The sequence below is a fragment of the Aotus nancymaae genome, unplaced genomic scaffold, assembly GCF_030222135.1.
Source record: "Aotus nancymaae isolate 86718 unplaced genomic scaffold, 86718_ANA_hifiasm-v0.15.2.pri h1tg000011l, whole genome shotgun sequence".
Taxonomy (NCBI): Eukaryota; Metazoa; Chordata; class Mammalia; order Primates; family Aotidae; genus Aotus; species Aotus nancymaae.
The window spans coordinates 43,183,547-43,203,540 of record NW_026988422.1 but is presented as its reverse complement, the minus strand read 5'-3'; the positions used below and the strand labels follow the sequence as shown (position 1 = coordinate 43,203,540).

At 41.0% G+C, this 19,994-nt stretch overlaps 1 non-coding gene across 1 annotated transcript; it reads left to right on the top strand.

Annotated features, from left to right (window-relative positions):
- The first annotated feature begins 17,552 nt into the window (after positions 1 to 17,552).
- Positions 17,553 to 17,659, top strand: LOC135274364 (U6 spliceosomal RNA). The gene has a single exon (XR_010342207.1). It is a non-coding gene; the product is annotated as a U6 spliceosomal RNA (small nuclear RNA).
- The last annotated feature ends 2,335 nt before the right edge of the window (positions 17,660 to 19,994 follow it).

Sequence of the window (19,994 nt, the reverse complement as noted above, 5' to 3'; positions counted from 1 at the left end):
TTGTTTTGAATGCTCTGTGCAATCTACAAAATATCTAATTGTAATAATTAAATTATTCATTAAATTAAACATTATCTTGTCATTTAAAATGATTTCATAAATGATCATTTGTTTTTGAGATTATATGTGTGTGTGTATATATATGTACATGATCTTGGCTCATTGCAGCCTCCACCTCCCAGGTTCAAGCATTTCTTTTGCCTCAGCCTCCCAAGTAGCTGGGACTACAGGTGCATGCCACCATGCTTGGCTAATTTTTGTATTTTTAGTAGAGACAGGGGTTTCACTATATTGGCCAGACTGGTCTCAAACTCCTGATTTTGTGATCCACCCACCTTGGCCTCCCAATGTTCTGGGAGTACAGGTGTGAGCCATCGTGATGGGCCTGAGATAAAAAAAATTTTAGCATATACTAATAAGAGAAAAACACTGGATATGAAAGAATATTCATAATTTTATCCTATCTGTTTAAATAAAGATTGAAAGAATACATATACAAATAAGTTTAAATTTTTTGGTAATACTTTACTGCAATGTCTGAATATTGACAATCAATATGCATTATGAAGTTCCATGGCTAATACAAAGTACTCACTGTGTGTGCCAGGCCCTGGGCTCAATGCTCTACATGCATTTTTATTTTGTTTCATTCACTCCACAACCTGAAGTAGTATAACCAACCCATTTTACAGAGTTGAAACTGAGGCTCAGAAACTGAAAGTTAAATGCCTGAGGTTGCAGTTAATAAGAGGCAGAACTGGAACTGAAGCTTACATGTGTCTTGCAACCAGTTTATGTTCTGATGGTAGGCTAGTCTGCTTCACAGAGCATGGATCAGATGGTGCCTGTCTGCTAGGATGGACCACGTATTGTTATAGGTAATAAACACTCCCCAAAATGGAAATTTACAACACTGAAGGCTCTCTGTCTGTTCATGCTGCATATCCTCTGTGGATCTCCTGGGCCCTGTGCTCCCCTCATCTACCACCAGAATAAAGGAGCAGCCTCTAGATAGGACCTGTCAGTGGCTCTATGAGATGAGGGAAAGGGTGGCCAGTCTCAATGGCTTCCAACTTTTTTGCCTCGAGGTGACACACTTTACTTCCACTCATGTCTCCTGAGTCAAAGCAAATCCCATAGCTACTCCAGCTTCAAGGGGCCCAGAGGAGAACCTAAAATACTCAGTGGACTCCATTAGGGCCACCATACAGTATCAGCCTGTGTGGGAGACTGTGAAGGGGAGAGGAGGAGAGTGGGTAATTGATGGGAAATGACAGCAGGACTGAGTCACCTCAGATTTGCTTTATCCTCAACCAGGTGGAGTTTGTCCCAGAGCTGCACAAAATCAGCAGAAGCATGATCAAACAGGGTAAACTTCAGAAAATGCAGTTTGTTCAGGTGTGATCAGTATGAACTCAGAATCAGCTGAGTGACATTGAGTTAGTAAATCTGACTGCCTCAGTTACCTTGTATGATAGTGAAGATGGGAGCATTAAGGGAGTTGATATGGAAGGATATCAGGAGTGTGAACATTCAACATTTTAGTTCCTTTAAGTTAAATCTGGGCACTATCTTTCCTGCAAGTCTCCTGTTTCTTTCAGATTGCACAGGTGAGAGTGCTCAGATTAGGGCTGGAGGTCATAAAATATTGGCTCCCACACCAAGAGTTCCCCTGTGTCATGCATGCATTCTGTGCATTTTCCTGTGCTGAACACTGTCCCAAAACATCATGGGGCCTGATTCTTCCTTCTTGTTCCAGTGGCCCTGGGTGACTCAAGTTCCCATTCAATGACCAGGACACAGAGGTCTTAGAGTGATGCTCCATGAGGCCCCAGGTGCCAGCCACCACCCTGTCAAAGTGTGAGGCAAGGGACAGGGCATCGTCTGTGGGGCAGTGGTCAGCCAGGCCTGGTGACTCTACTTGGTGGACAGATGATCCTACACATGCCACCTCCAATGGATCCACTGCCTCTGTGGCTGTTTGTCCTGCTGATGCTCCAGTGCCTGCCCCAGCATCCCAGCCTAGGCCCAGTGCCACTGAAGACAGACCTGGCCCCTGGGGACCCAGGAGTCCTACAGGACTCACTCAGCTGTCCCCAGGAGTTCCCAGACCCTCATTCTTATCAAGAACCTAGGAGCCCTACCCCCTAGCCCTCCATCATCAGCCATAAATGATGATTTGCTGCTGTTATCATCATCACTGCCTTTAGTGGCCAAGGACCTTCCAAGGTGCCAGCTCTGGAAGGAAAAATGTCCTTGGGAGGTGATGACACTCAGTACACAGGTGCTCAACAGGTTGCTTCCTCCTATCCTCAGACAGTCTTTGACACAGTCATTAACACTCCCATCATATGGAAGGAGACAAGCCCAGGGTCACACATCTGGTCTCAAATCTAAGGTGCCTTGTTCTGCTTCCATGAGGGACCTGCCTCCAAGGGAGGTCGAGTCTGGCTTTGGGGAGCCTTTCCTGGGCTGCATGAATCACATCCCCTGTTTGAGGCCCCAAATTCTGCTCATATCTCCTTCCTTGCCCTGTCTCTGCTTGGGCTATAAACAAGGTGACCCCAGCAACCCTTCATGGACATCACGGTACTCTCTGCCATTCACTTTTGGGCTAATCTGACTTCAACACCCACTTACTTGGTCTCTCCTTTTACAACCAAGACGACGAAATCTGGGGCTCTTTATGCAGGTGACAGCATACGAATAGAATTGAATGCCATAGTTGTGTTATCCCTGTTTTTTGTTTTCCTTGTGTCTCAGGGTTGTTTTTCTATTTATGGTAAAGGCATTGGCTTTCCATTTGCATCATGAATAGAGTATTTGCAGTTTACGATAACTTTATGTCATAGTAAATTGTAAGGAGATTTAAAGCAGTGGTTTTCAGCTGCAAGAGGCCTGAGTACATTTGAGCACTCTGTGTGATTAGGCAGAGGCAGGCCTTTGGGAAGTTTAGCTGAGGATGGGTCCAGGAAAGATAATGGACAGTGGGGGTCTGACCTGGTCACCAGACCCCTGGGTCCTGCTCACCAGCTTGGCACTCCCTAGCCATCACTCATGATACTGCCAAACCCTCTGGGTATTGTGGCCAAATCTCCCAGGAGAGAGACTGATGAACTTAGTCTCTTGAAATGCACAGATTCCTTGGACATCCCTGAGAGCTCAACCATGATAGTCAACTTGGTTTTCTCCCCTTCATTAGGGTTCAGAATTAAAAGTCCACCTTCACAGGGAGTAAGATAATATAGGTAAGTGACACCATCACCCTTATTTCAGATGTTAAGATGTCTAGGTGTGTTAGGGGTGATTTGAGGCCACACGACCTTGTGCCACACAGTGGAATTCCTGGGCCAGAGGGAGACATTTGATTGCCATGTTATGATCTTGTCACTGAGTGTAAAGGCAGTTTTGTTTCACTTTGGATTCTTTATTCTGCTGATATCTTATAAGGGCACTTTGAATTTCCAAGCATATAATAATTTTTGGTTAGCTTTTAATTATTGACTTCTAGCACAATTCTGTGATCAGAAACCTGCTGTGTCATTGGATTTGTCTGAAATATATTGAGATTTTCTTGATAAACAAAATAAGTCAAGTTAATTTTTGTAAATGTACCATGCATGCTTAAAACCAGTGTAGCTTCAACATTCGTTCCTGAGATACAGGATGATGGATGGATGGCTCCATGGATGTGATGGAGATGGTTTACTATCGGGACTTTCCACATCCTTCTGATGTTTTGTTGCTTAGAATATGAATGGCTGAGAGGGGGCTGTGGAGCTCCCACTCTACTTGTCTGTGAGGTTCTTCCTGCCATCCTGCCATCATTTGTTTTTTATGTTTTGCAGCCAAGACTGACCATGAGAAACCCTGGGGGCTCAGGAAGGAAGGAGCCACCCAGAAGCAGGGACAGGGAGCTGGTAGGGAAGACCAGAAATCAGGTCTGTGAAGGTTCCAGAGAGCCTTGGGTGGTATATGGGGGGCTGAGATGGGGTAGCGGCATTTGAGGACATGGGCGCTCCATGGAATATCCACTGTGAGGTACCACTTTCCAGGGATGGGGATTGGTGGAGAGGGAGTAAAAAGCCCCAGGGTTGCTTAGGCAGCACCCAGACAGGAGAAAGTGTGGTGGAAACCAGAGCCCTGGCCTCCATCTAATTGCTCCTGAGCCTCCTGCTTTCTTGCCTTGTGTGTCCTGTGGCTTCCCTGAAAGACTTTCTCCCTGACTTGTAGCTGAACCTCCCTCTCACCCTTGAAGACTTAAGTTTGAACCAGATTCTTTCCCAGACCCCCTCCTCCAGGTGCCCAACATCCCATTTTCCCCTTCCTCACCTATCCTCCCATCCCCCTCCCCAACTCAGATCCCACCCCATCCTCTTCCCTCCCCCAACCCTAAGCCACCCCCACCTCTGTCCTGGCCACCCAAGGGTGCCCTCAAAGGGCCAGGACATTCAGGTGCTATGGCTGCTCTTTTGGCTCCTCCTCGGGTTTCCCAGCCATCAATCCACCCATATGAGTACACACTGGACCCATGGGGTTTCTTTGCTATTGCGCTGTGTCACACAGCAAATTACACAGTGCAGCCCTGTAATTTCAGTGCTTTGGGGGGTTAACATGGGCAGATCACCTGAGACCACGAGTTTGAGACTAGCCTGAACATCAGAGAAAAACCCCATCTCTTCAAAAGATTCCAAAAAAGATTAGTTGGATGCACTGCACTCTTGTCTCAAACACAATAAACAAAAACAAAGTGAAATGTAATTTGAGTTTTGTGTCATCTGGTTTGATGACTTTTTAGGAACTTCTGAGTCATCCGTGTCTTCTGCTCCTGGGGGCTGCCTCTAGGGAGTCTGTGTCCAGTCAGTGTGATGGGAGCTGAGAAGCCCATCAGATGGAGAAGAAAGCGGTGTACCTGCTGGGAGATTTTCAATATGGGAGTCACTAGGAGTGACATGACCAGGATGTGAATGAGGACTGTACTGTACTTTGTTTTGTAAAATGTGTATGGTGCAGATCATTGATTGACCCAAAGGAGAAAGGGTCTTAAAGTCCTTATGTTACCCAAATATAAAGAAATGACAGGTCAGGTGTGGTGGCTCATGCCTCTAATCAGGAGGCTGAGGCCAGCAGATCAGTTGAGGTCAGGAGTTCCAGACCAGCCTGACCAACATGGTGAAACCCTGTCTCTACTAAATACACAAAATAGCCAGTCATGGTGGCAGGCACCTGTAATACCAGCCACTCAGGAGGCTGAGGCAAGAGAATGGCTTGAACCTAGGTGGCAGAGGTTGCAGTGAGCCAAGATTGCACCACTGCACTAGAGTGCCTGGGTGACTGAGCAGGACACTCTCAAAAAAAAAAAAAATATTAATTTTTTAGTGATTTTTTTTTTTTTGAGACAAAGTCTCCCTCTTGTCTCCCAGGCTGGAGGGCATGGAGGGCAATGGCACCATCTCAGCTCACTGCAAACTCTGCCTCCCTCTTTCAAACCATTCTTCTGCCTCAGCCTCCTGAGTAGCTGGGATTCAAGGTGCCTGCCACCACACCTGGCAAATTTTTGTATTTTTGGTAGAGATGAGGTTTCACCATGTTGGCCAGGCTGGTCTGGAACTCCTGACTTCAGGTGATCTGCTAGCCTCAGCCTCCCAAAGTGCTGGGATTACAGGCATGAGCCACTGCACCTTGACTTTTTGTGATTTTTTTTTTAGATTGACAGCTATTGTTCATATTAATGTATTTTATGTGTGGCCTAAGGCAAGTTTCCTTCTTTTAATATTGCCCAGGGAAGCCAAAAAATTGGATATGCCTGCTTTACATCAATAAAAAGAAAAAAAAAAGACACTCTACGTTTGGAATGCCTAAAAACACTATCATGCAAAAAACATGAGACTGGTGACTTCCAATCTTTCTTGAAGCAGTGGAATCCCCTGGTGATATCTGAGGGGTGTGGTTACCTCTTGGAGGAGGTTGATGGTTTCTAAAGATTATCATTTTTACTGAAATATTGTAAATGGCACTGACCTTTATTTCAACTATTATTATTCCAGGTGATCATTTTTCCACCTGATTATTTGTATCCTAGGCATGACTTTCTTGTCATTCTGTGGATGCTTATCACATTGTGTTTCTGGGAGTTTCTACAGTTGGCCTTTTCCTCCAAAAAAATTAGCTTGTGTGAGAGTATACTAACTTCCTGTAGAAGTATGCTTGTAATCACACATAAGGAGAAATTAGTTAAAACAATTCATGGTTCTGGACTTTATTATGAATATTGGGTTTTACCAAAAACATCAGGGAAATGATTTATTAGTGTAAGAATTATAAAAATATCTGCCATTTACGTTATGAAAATTGAATAGGTTGGTGTTTGTTTAATAGAATGTCAACAGAGCTTTGGGTCAAAAAATAAGTTTGTTTTTTTAACCTTTGTGCTTTTTATCAGAAATGGAGTATGAAGTTTTGGCACTTAAATGGGAAATTCTGTCTAAACGTTACTGCTTTATAATTCTATTGTATGGCTGGAAGGAAAGCTTTCACTTTCCTCTCTAGAGGTTCACTGCAGAAATGAACCAACAACAGACAGCTTAACAGTAGAAGAAAAACACAGAACAGGCATAAACATGGGAGCCAGCCAAAAACTGAGACTGCAAGAAGGGTCAGATGGTTGATGCTTAAACAGTGCTGTCTTTTCAGGAGCCAGGGAGACAGATGGAGATGGAGGCAATGTAGAGGGGGAGTAAGTGAATTTAAGGGGAAATAAAAGAACCCAAGGAACAGTCCTTTTGTTTTCCATTTGTCAGTGCAAATATTTAATCCAAATCTTTCTCCCACGGACTCTATAGACTTGAAAACAATGGCTATAGATTGGAGACAATTCTGATATTCCAGGGATCCCTGACCAGAATAATATGAAATTACCATAATTTCTCAATTTCTAGTACCATACACATAAATTGCATCACACACACACACACACACACACACACACACACACACACAGAGGCAGGCTTACCTATTTCTCAGAAAATTGCACAGATTCAACAACAAATAGTAATTAATGTGTTCCTTAATGGCTAGTGAGTAATAATGTTAACTGAAACAAAAACGAGTATTATTTTTAAAACCACTATTGCCCCCCACCAAATATTTAAATCATGAAGTCTAAACTGACAGAACAGCAAATTAATACAGTCCTTTGGGAGGGAAATCTGGTGATACATATTAGAAACCAATCCTGTATTTTTTGCTTTTTTTAAAAAATGACAAAAAATAATTACAAAATGCTGTTTTATAAATCATAGTATATTCTTAAAATGAATACTATGTAAACACTTTAAAACTGAGACGCTTCTGTGAGAACTAGATTTGAAGGAGACAGGGTATTTACAAATTACTATATTGAATGATAGCTAGTATTTGTGGAACACTTCTGTACTAGGGCTCTGCTGACTGTACACCTGCTGTTTAATTTTATAATTACCTTACAAGGGAGGTGGCATACTAACCCCATTTAACAAATAAAATGGAAGCAGAGGCTTAAGTTTATTATCTAGTATCACTGAAGGAGGACATAGCAGAATCAGGATTTAAAACCATGAAACCTTGATTTCAGAACCTATACATCTACTCACTGTGCCAGTGTGTTATAAAGTATACATACATTTGAATAAATCATTATTTAATATGCATCATATTATATATGTTATATATAATATGTTATATATTTCTTAATATACAGCCATGTACATAAAACATCAATGTTATGTATTTATGTAATATACATCAATGTATGAGTTCACAGCTCTTATCACTAAGGATTTTTGGATTTCTTTACTAAATTTTAAGAAAATTGTTATGAATTAACAGTACAGATGATACAATTATATGGCAAAAGTAAAAAGGAGGCACATCAATGACTGAAAGTTTGGAGAACAAAACTCTCATCTTCTCAAAAGGCACTTTCTTCTTTATATACTGCAATATTGTATGAAATTTTCACAATGATTATGTATTAACTCAGAGGTTTTTCAAAAAAAAAATACCCCCCCAAAACATTTTTCAAATAAAACAAGAGTAAAGCTCTATCTTAGTATGTACTCTCAAAAACTAGAATTATCCTTTTTATCTAACATAAGAGTTAAGTACAGTTATCAACTTGATTAAATAGTCCTTAATCATTAAATTAATGACAATAAGAAAGAAAGATCATACTATACTGCCAATTGTTACAAAAGCCTGAGTATACATATGCCATATATCATGATAAAGTCTCTTCAGACCCAAAATTAAAGGTGAAAAATGAAATGAAAACAGGAAGAGATGATATGAGGCTTTTCCCTCAACTAATTGACTCTGATACTGTTTTTGTAATACACGTATTTAGAAGAAAACAGTGCTACAACCAGCATCTAGGTTAAAACTGTTATCAGAGAGGCAACTCCAGAATAAACAGATACAGTATGCTCCTTGACAGAAAGACCTGCTGGTGAGAACTGACTTCTTCCCATATTCATCTATAAATTTAGCACAATTCTAATCATAATTTCAATGGGATTTATCTTAAAACTCATCAAAATAATTCTAAAATTCACCAGAGACAGTAAATTCATGGGAATAGCGAAGAAAAATTTGAAAACAAGCATATTTGCCCTATCAAATATCAAACTTCTATAAAAAGCCACAGGGGAGGGGAGGTAATGGAATAAACATAGACAGACCTGTCACTGGAACAGAACTGAGAATCCAGAAAGAGGCTTTATGTATGCAGGAAGACCTTGTGGCATTTGAAATATAAAAAGGTCAATGAACTGAGAGACACAAAAGCCTATCAATTTGGGAAAATATTAGATTCCTACACTCACACTAGACACAAAAGGAAATTCCATACAAACTAAATGAGCTCAGTGTGAAAAAAAAATTTCACATAAAATATATGAAAATGTTTTAAAGATAATCTTGGGATGGTAGAGATTTTTGTTGAACAAGGAGAACACATGGACACAGGGAGGGGAGCACTATACACGGGGGTCTGTTGTGGGGGAGTGGGGGGGACAGTGGGTGGGGGGGGTTGGGGAGGGATAGCATGGGGAGAAATGCCAGATATGGGTGAGGGGGAGGGAGGCAGCAAATCACACTGCCATGAATGCACCTATGCAACAACTTTGCATGTTTTTCACATGTACCCCAAAACCTAAAATGCAATTAAACAACAACAACAACAACAACAACAACAACAACAACAGCAGCAGCAGCAGCAGCAGCAGCAGCACCCACTTAGGTTTGTTTTCTAAAACACAGAGTCACATTCCAGTAAGGTCAGATCCATTCCAATCTATTTGGTGTAGGAAAGATTATAAATAAAAAGTTGGATTTAAAAAAAAAATAAAAAAAAAATAAAAATGCACACACAAAAACCAAAGCTATAAAGAAGTGAAAGATTTTCAAGTTGAATAATGAAGAATTTTTTTAAGAGAAAGATCTGACCACATAGTTAAAACTTCTATATAAAGACACCATTAACGAAATTAAAAGACAAATAACAAGTGAGAAAACACATGTAACACATATAACAAAAGATTACCCATTGTGATATCTAAAGGACACCTATAAAGCAATAAGAAGAAAAGATAAACAACCCAGAGGGGGAAAAATGGGCAAATGTATGAACAGGCAATATCCAGAAGACTAAGGTAACACCTAGTAAACTACAATCTAGGGGATTAAAGAAGTCATATTTTTTAAAACTAACAAATTACACATATTTACATGATATCAGAATTGGAAAAGCCCTTCTAAACATGAATCTACAGACAAAAATTACCAAGAAAATTCATTAAAATTTTCATAGACTTATAAAGACCTTTGTACTGACATTTGTCTAAATCAATGTGAAAAATTCTAAGATTTGTCTAAACAGGAGAAGAAACAGAGTTAATAAAAACATGAAAACCTCATTATTAAACAAGATGATTATAAATTAAAAAATGCTTTTTTAAAATGTGAAAACCATTAAACCTCTCTGAAGCTTGGGGAAAATGCAAATCAAAACAATGACATGACAGTTTTCATATATCATATTGGCAAATATCTAGAGTGAGAATGCCCAATATTGGCAAGGGTACAGGGCACCCAATATTCTCTTACATTACTGGTGGAACTTTTAACAACATGGGAAAATAGTTGTAATATGTTTTTTTTGTTTGTTTGTTTCTTTTTTTCTTTTTTTTTTTGAGACAGAGTCTCACTCTGTCACCCATGCTGGAGTACAATGGCACAGTCTTGGCTCAGTGCAACCTCTGCTTCCCCAGTTCAAGCAATTCTCCTGCCTCAGCCTCCCAAGGAGCTGGAATTAATTTTTGTATTTTTAGTAGAGATGAGGTTTCTCTATGTTGGCCAGGGTGGTCTCAAACTCCTGACCTCAGATGATCCACCCACCTCAGCCACCCAAAGTGCTGGGATTATGGCCACTGTGCCCAGCCACGATATGTTAAGTGAGGAAAAGACATATTAAACATAAAGTGAGATCTCAACCATGTTCTAAAATAATAATAACTATATTTTATGAGTGTATTTATGCCAGGGACCAGGACTGTTTACATGTACTAGTGCACTTCATAGTCACAATAATCCTATTAGTTAACACTATTATTACTCTCATTTTATGGAGGAAGAAATAGACAAAAGATAAAGTGATGGAGCCAAGACTTCAACTCAGGTTGACTCTAGAGTCTCAGATCTTAACCACTAGCACAATGTACAGAAATTTATTAAAATCTTTAAACACAGTGGAGTTGAGTGTACTGTCTACTTTAATTCCCTATTTTGTCACAGATTTTCTACTACTGTATTTCTCAAATACAATGATTTTTAAAAGGATCAATAATCACAAGACAGAAACAGTGTCTCTGAAATTCCACTAGAGATGCTAACTACAAAATAAAACATAAATCATAATCCAATTGCTTTAAATATTTTAGTACAGGAACATTTTTCTAAATGAATTTCATGTGGATCTATAACATAAGAAACAGATTAAAGCAGTATTTCATTATATCAGTGTATTTTAAAACTCAAATGGGGCCGAGTACAGTGGCTCATGCCTGTAATCACAGCACTTTGGGAGGCTGAGGTGGGAGGATCATTTGAAGTCAAGAGTTCGAGACCAGCCTGAACAACATGGTGAAACCATGTCTCTACTAAAAATATACACACACAATTAGCTGGGCATGGTGACACATGCCTGTAGTCCCACCTACAAGAGGCTGAGGCAGGAGAATTGCTTGAAGCTGGGGGGAGGTTGCAGTGAGCTGAGATTGTGCCACTGCATTCCAGCCTGGGTGACAGAGTGAGATTCCATCTCAAAAAAAACAAAAAAACAAAAAAACAAAACAAAACAAAAAAACTCTAATGTAGAACATGTATAATGAGAACAATACAATTCTTCTCATGAACACAAACTTTAAATCATGGATGGTTAGACAGTCTTACATCAAATTTGTTTTGATTGCATGGTATCAAGAAAAACCTGATTCACAAAGATGAGTAGATGATAATGCATGTTTTGCAAATGATAAAGAATGTTTTTCTGTGTGTTTTAAAAATAGTACATTAATGCTATCTAAGAATTTAATTACACCTATCTATAAGTTTTAAAAGTAGAAAATTTCTAAATTAGTTCTGTAATAATGTTAAGGAATGTGAATACTTGGTAGTTGTAAACTTTTTGGTAAAAAATAAAACTTTACAATATGTACTAATGCTGATATATGCATAAGGTAGTCACGTTATTGCATAATGTGATTAGTTCTGATAGTACTGAATGTGCTTATATAATGTTACAGGAGCAAACAAGCACCACCCTAAAATTTCAAAATATCAACATGAAACTACAGTCTTACTAAACAATAATATTTTTATGCTTTCTGAGGAGAAAAAGAAAAAAATTTTTAATTAAAAAATAATTTCCCCCACCCCCGAGACAGAATCTTGCTCTGTCGCCCAGGCTGGAGGGCAGTGGCATGATCTTGGCTCAATGCAACCTCCACCTCTTGGGTTCAAGGGATTCTCCTGCCTCAGCCTCCCTAGTAGTAGCTGGGACTATAGGTACATGCTATCACACCCAGCTAATTTTTGTATTTTTAATATAGAAGGGATTTCACCACGTTAGCCAGCATACTCTCAATCTCTTGACCTCGTGATCCACCCACCTTTGTCTCCCAAACTGCTGGAATTACATGCATAAGCCACCGCACCCAGACTAAAACATAAAATGGCATTTAAAAAGTTTCAATTCTATACACAAAGTGAGAAACTATTCCAAGGATTGTTGTCCTGGGTATGAACATTATAGACAATTTACATTTTCTTCCTTTTGCTTAGTTTCTCTCAAATACTCTAAATGCATTGCTTTTTCTGTTTGTAGGGGTTTTTTTTTTTTTTTTTTTTTTTTTCTTTGCTTTTTTGCTTTATATTTTGAAACAGGGTTTTGCTCTGTTGCCCAGGCTGGAGTGCTGTGGTGCGTTCTCAGCTCACTGCAACCTCTGCATCCCAGGTTCAAAGAAATTTTCATGCCTCAGCCTCCCAGGTGACTGAGACTACAGGTGCACACCCCACCATACCCAGCTAAGTTTTGCATTTTTGGTAGAGATGGGGTTTCACCATCTTGGCCAGGCTGGTCTCTGACCTCAGGTGATCCACCTGCCTCAGTCTCCCAAAGTGCTGGGGTTACACGTGTGAGCCACGATGCCTGACCAACCTTTTGTTAAAAGTACTATAATTACAAACCACAGGAATTTGCAAAAAAGTACACAGGGAGGTCCCAAGTATGCTTGCCCAAAGTCCTCCAATGTTATAACTTATGTGACTCTAGTACACTGTCACCATCAGGAAACTGACCTTGGTACAATCCCAAGTTTATTTAGGTTTCAACAGTTTTGTATGCAAAATCGGACTTGAGAATGCTAGGATTTGTATGCAGTATGTGTGTGTGTGGTTGTATGAAATTTTATCACATTTGCAGCTTTGTATAATCATACCTGAGATAGAGAACTGTTCCATCCCTACACAGCTCCCTCATGCTACCACTTTACAACCACACCACCCCTCACCTCCAATCTGAACTCCTAGTAACCACTAAATCTGTTCTCCATCTCTGCAGTCTTGTTATTTCAATAATGTTACATAAATGCAATCATACAGCATGTAACCTTTAACTCTATTTTTTTTTTTTTTTTTTTTTTTTTTGCTTTTGAGATGGAATCTTGCTCTGCCACCCAGGCTGTTGTGCAGTGGTGCAATCTTGGTTCACTGCAATCTCTACCTCTCGGGTTCAAGTGATCTCCCCGCTCAGCCTCTCCAGTAGCTGGGATTACAGGTGTGCACCACCATGCCTAGCTAATTTTTGTATTTTTTGTAGAGACACGGTTTTGTCATGTTGGTCAGGCTGGTCTTCAACTCCTGACCTCAGGTGATCCACCCACCTTGGCCTCACAAAATGCTGGGATTATAGGTGTGAGCCACCACGCCCAGCCTTCCCTCAGTAGAACTCTCTTGAGATAACCTGGTGGTACAAATCAGTTGTCCTCATATATTAAAATTTAGCATGATATGCACTTGAGTGTATATAAACATATATAACATTTTAAAGGTTAAAACATAAAATGTGAATCAAAGGCATATGAAATCCCTGTTTCACTGACACAGAACAAGGATTCTGAGATACAAATTTTGAAAACTGGTAATCTAATATATATCTAGTGCAATCCATTACAGGTTGAGTATTCCTTATCTGAATGCTTTGGAGCAGAAGTACTTTGGATTTGGAATTTTTTCAGATTTGGGAATGTGTGCATTATATACCAGTTAAGCATCCCAAATCTGAAAGTGCAAAATCCAAAATGTTCCAAAATCCCAAAACTGTGAGTGCCAATATGACACTCAAAGGAAATGCTCACCAGGGAATTTCAGAGTTTGGATTTTCCAATTAGGAATCCTCAGCCTGTACAAACACTTTATAGAAGAAAGGCCCAGAGCTCAGTGCTGTGTCTTATCAGTGTTTACAAGAGGACATGGTTTACAAGAATGCCTGGTTTTGCACTTTTGTGACCAACCTCTAGATTCTGGTTCTTTCCCAACCCAGTTGAGTATGTTACATTCAAATATGACCACTTGCTCTTCTTCTCAAATCACTACAGTTTACTACCCTTTCAAGTTCTTCCTAATGATTGAGTAAATGAACTCCTCTTAAATGGAGATGGAGTTTTGTTCATTGCCCAGGCTGGAGTGCAGTGGCATGAACTTGGCTCACTGCAACCTTCACCTCCAGGGTTCAAGTGATTCTTCTGCCTCAGCCTCAGGAGTAGCTGGGATTACAGGTACACACCACCAGACCTGGGTAATTTTTTAAATATTTTTAGTAGATACGAGGTTTCACCATGTTGGTCAGGCCGGTCTGAAACTCCTGGCCTCAGGCGATCTGCCCACCTCAGCCTCCCAAAGTGCTGGGACTACAGATGTAAACCACGACACCTAGCCCCACGTTCTATTCTAAAAGTTGTATTATCTCAATGGGATAGTAAATAGATGGTTTTTTTTTTTTAAGATATGAGAGAGGTAGTAATCCAACATTTTGTAAAACAAGGCAAGTTTTTTGTCAAATTTATTTTCAAATACAGTGGACCCTTGAACAACATGGGTTTGAGCTGCATGGGCCCATTTATATGTGGATCTTTTTCAACTAAATGCAGACCTGCATATACGGAGGCTCAATTTTTCACATACCTCGATCTGCAGGGCCCACAGCAGGGACTTGAGTGTGCCAGGATTTTGGTAGAAATAGGGGTCTTGGAACCAACCCCATATGGTATATGTCCTAGGCATATGCCATAGGACAACTGGACTACTTTTACAGTGTTAAGGAACATAAATTGTCAAGCCTATTAACCTTTCCAGATCATTTGTACTATTCTTACATAAAAACCCTTCTTAGAGGGGGTCTAACATAGAAAATACCTACATACAATATTCTACATATTAGGGCTGGGCACAGTGGCTGATGCTGGTAATTCTAGCACTTTGGGAGGCTGAGGTGGGCAGATCACCTGAGGTCAGGAGTTCAAGACCAGCCTAGCCAACATGGTGAGACCCCGTCTCTACTAAAAACATAAAAATTAGCCAGGCATGGTGGTAGGTGCCTGTAATCCCAGCTACTTGGGAGGCTGAGGCAGGAAAATCACTTGAACCCAGAGGCAGAGGTTGCAGTGAGCTGAGATTGCACCACTGCACTCCCGCCTGGTTGACAGAGCAAGATTCCATCTCAAAAAAAAAAAAAAAAAGAATATTCTGCATTTTAGTTTTTCTTGCACAACTTCAAAAGTGTTTTAAAGGAACACATCTTTATGCTATGCCATGATCAGCAATAAAATACATTAAAACATTACTTAAACATATAAATGACTATATACAAGAAACTTATTATACTTAAAGGCATTTGTTATCAAACACTGAAAAAAAAAGTAACATCCCCTATCAATGGTAACAGCTATAACTGAGGACAGACTTTATTTCGGGAATATATATGTAATCACTTTTCATCCTAACATTCATCCGGCAAAGTAGGTTTGTTTGTTTGTTTTTTGAGACAGGATCTCTCTCTGCCACCCAGGCTGGAGTGCAGTGGCACCATAATGGCTCACTCCACAGTGACCTCAGCCTCCCGGGAGCAAGTGATCCTCACACCTTGGCCTCCCAAGAAGCTGGAACTAAAGGCATGCACCACCATGCCCAGTTAATTTTTGTATCTTTTTAGAGACAAAGTTTTTCCCTGTTGCCCAGGCTGGTCTGAAACTCCTGAGCTCAAGAGATCTGCCCAGTGTCAGCCTCCCAAAGTGCTGGGATTACAGGTGTAAGCCAACCCCTAAGTAGGTATAAAAATCCCTATTTAACATAAGAAATTGTGGGACCATGAACATAAGGCCACAAGTTTAAGAACTGGGAGAGCTGGAAGCCCCACTGCCCCCTCCCCCCATCTTTTAGATTTGAGCTCAGTATACTAAACCAAGGGAGCAGGGAGGACTAACGTAATGTTAGCTGGCAGGCTGATGAAAGTTTGCAGCAGAATTTTCATTGATTTATGAGAAAATGGGGAAAAGTAAGGACACAAAATGAACTTTTTTTTTTTTTTTTTTTTTTTGAGACCGAGTTTCACTCTTGTAGCCCAGCTGGAGTGCAGTGGCACCATCTCTGCTTACTGCAAGCTTTGCTTCCTGGGTTCAAGTGATTCTCCTGCCTCTGCCTTTGGAGTAGCTGGGATTACAGGTGCACATCACCACATCCAGCTAATTTTATATTTTTAGTAGAGACAGACAGGATTTCACCATGTTAGCCAGGCTGGTCTGAAAGTAAACTTTTCAATATAACTAAATGATTCCATTTAAACATCTTTTATTCTGGCTGGGTGCAGTGGCTCATGCCTGTAATCTGAGCATTTTGGGAGGCCAAGGTGGCCAGATCACCTGAGGTCAGGAGTTCAAGACCAGCTTGGCCAACATGGTAAAACCCTGCCTCTACTAAAAATACAAAAATTAGCCAGGAGTGGTGATGGCCGCCTGTAATTGCAGCTACTCAGGAGACTGAGGCAGGAGAACTGCTTGAACCTAGAAGGCAGAGGTCACAGTCAGCTGAGATTGCACCAATGCATTCCAGCCTGGGAGACAGAGCGAGACTCCATCTCAATAAAGAAATAAAAGAAATGTATTTCACAAAAGTGCATTTTGCAGGCAAATTTTGAGCATCAGAGAAATTGGTCTGGAGTCCAGAGACACAGTGTCACATTGGTTACAAGAGTGGTTCAGGATCCCAGCTTTACCACATTAATAGCTGCCCATGCTTAGCAAGGTACTTAACCCCCCTTTGCCTCAGTATCTTCTCCATAAAATGGGGATGGCCTCAGTGGTCCATGCCTCAGAGGGTTTGATGAGGATCAAGTGGTGGGCACATAGTTAGTGCTTAATAAATGCTATAGCTATTATCTTTATTTTTGTCTCTATGAGTGAAAGAAAAATCCAACACTGGATCAGATTAAATTCTTCCAGAAGCAATGGCTTAAAATAAACTGCCATTCAAAAACTATGTTGCCCCGACTGATTTTGAACTCTTGGTGTCGAGAGATCCTCCCACCTTGGCTTCCCCAAATGCTGGGGTTACAGGAATGAGCCACCACACCTGGCCTCACATATTAGGATGTATAAAACACCAAAGATCTTTTGAAGGAGCTGAACAAACCAGTAATTTTTAAAGAAAAAAGTAGTGGGAGTGTCTAGTACAACCAAAACCAGGCATCAAAGTCAGCAGTTAAACATTGCAGGCTGGGCACAGTGGCTTACTCTTGTAACCTCCACACTTTGAAAGGCCCAGGCAGGAGGATTGCTTGAGCCCTGGGAAGCAGAGATTGCAGTGAGCCATGACCATGTCACTGTATTCCAGCCTGGAAGACACAGTGAAACCCTGTCTCATAAACAAACAAACAAACAAATAAATAAATAAACACAGAATCAGTGCTCACTTCAGCAGCACATATACTAAAATTGTCATGACACAGAGAAGAAGAGCATGCTCCCTGTGAAAGGATAACACACAAACTCATGAAGCATTCCATATTTTAAAAAACATTTCAGAACAAAGAAAATAAATGAATCAAAAGAAAGGGAAGACCCTGGTGATTCCTTTGGTATTAGAAAAAATTGGCCAGGCACAGTGGCTCATGCCTCTAATCTCAGCACTTTGGGAGGCTGAGGTAGGTGGATCACTTGAGGTCAGGTGTTCAAGACCAGCTGCCAACATGGTGAAACCCTATCCCTACTAAAAATACAATTAGCCAGGTATGGTGGGAGATGCCTGTAATCCAGCTACTTGGGAGGGTGAGGCAGGGAGAATGGCTTGAACTGGGGAGGTGGAGGTTGCGGTGAGCTGAGATCAGGCCACTGCACTCCAGCCTGGCCAACAGAGTGAGAGTCCATCTAAAAAAAAAAAAGTACAAAAATTAGCCAGGCATGGTGTTACATGCCTGTAATCCCAGCTACTTGGGAGGCTGAGGCAGGAGAATTACTTGAACCCAGAGGTGGAGGTTGCAGTGAGCTGAGATCCTGCCACTGCACTCCAGCCTGGGTGACAGAGTGAGTCTAAAACAAAAAATAATAAACAAATAAGTAAATAAATAATTTTCATCTACAATTCTGAGTTTGGCAAGAAGAGTGAACTGTGGCCTGGTGACTGGCACACACATTTACTTTTTTTTCTTCATATTTTCTTTTTATGAACCACCCACCCCCCCCGGCCACCCCTAGCACACACATTTTAGAGTTCACAGTGTGCACTCTCAGAAATTGTTTTAGCCAAAATTGTGTCATCATCTTTGGCCGCTCATTTCATTCAAAAGACTTGACTCAAAATGACTATTTATGGAAATCAGCTTCAACTCTAGCCTCAAAAGACAAAAACATTGTAGTTCTAAAGATATTCAGAAGAAGGTAATTAAGGTTACTAAAAAGCAATGAACGTCCAGGCACCACGTCTCACACCTGTAAATCCAGCACTTTGGGAGGCTGAGGCAGAAGGATTACTTGAGGCCAGGAGTTTGAGCCAGCCTGGGCAACATAGTGAGATCCTGTCTCTACAAAATAATTTTAAAAATTAGCTGGGCAAGGTGGTCTGTGTCTGTTTTCCCAGCTACTCCAGAAGTTGGAATTGGAGGATGACTTGAGGCCAGGAGTTTGAGGTTGCAGTGATCCAGGATTGCACCGATCCAGGATTGCACCGATCCAGGATTGCACCACTGCACTCCAGCCTGGGTGACAGGGAAACATCTCTTAAAAAAAAAAAAAAAAAAAAAAAATGGAAGCAAGGAAGTGCTTCTCCTACAAATACTCCCTCATCATTTGGGGCAATTACAAGATTCTAGAAAACATGGAAAACCTACTGTGAGTACCTTTTTGGATGTATGCTTATAAGAAAACAAATCTGTTTAATTAACTCATAGAAAGACTAAGAGGAAAGGATCCTAAGGGACATGTGGTTTTACTTCCCTATTTGTATTTATTTATTTATTTGTTTATTTTATTGATTTATTTAGATAGAGTCTCACTCTGTTGCCCAGGCTGGAGTGCAGTGGCACAATCTTGGCTCACTGCAACCACCACCTCCCAGGTTCAAGAGATTCTCCTGCCTCAGCCTCCCAAATAGCTGGGATTACAGGCACCTGCCACCATTCCTGGCTAATTTTTGTATTTTTAGTAGAGACAGGGTTTCACCATGTTGGCCAGGATGGTCTTGATCTCTTGAACTTGTGATCTGCTCACAGTGGCCTCCAAAAGTGCTGGGATTACAGGTGTGAGCAATGGTGCTTGGCTCCCTAATTTTAAACAAATTGGGTACCAAAGAGAGGAAGTAACTCACCAGGTATGAGGACAACTGGTTTGTCCTTTGCCTTTTACAACCCTTTCAGCAAGCAGGGTTTCTCAACTTTGTGTTTGTGCAACTCTTGAGCAGCACAAACTCCTGAGCTAAGAGACACTCCAATCTGTTTGCAATTGAGAGCAAAGGCTGGGATCCTCAGGCACAGCTCCCAACTCCTTTTCCAGAAGTCTGGGGTGGCAGAAAAAGAAAAGCATTAATTTCTTTATTTAGAGACAGAGTCTCACTCTCTCACTTAGGCTGGAGTGCAATGGTACCATCTCGGCTCACTGTAACTTCCACCTCCTGGATACCAGCTATTCTCCTGTGTCAGTCTCCCAAGTAGCTGAGATTACAGGCATGTGCTTGTGGTTAGAAGTTAGAGACCAGCCTGGCCAACATGGTGAAACCCCATCTCTACTAAAAATACAAAAATTAACCAGGCATGGTGGCTGGCACCTGTAATCCCAGGAACTCGGGGGAGTCTGAGGCATGAAAATTGCGTGAACCCAGGATGCAGAGGTTGTAGTGAGCTGAGATCACTCCAC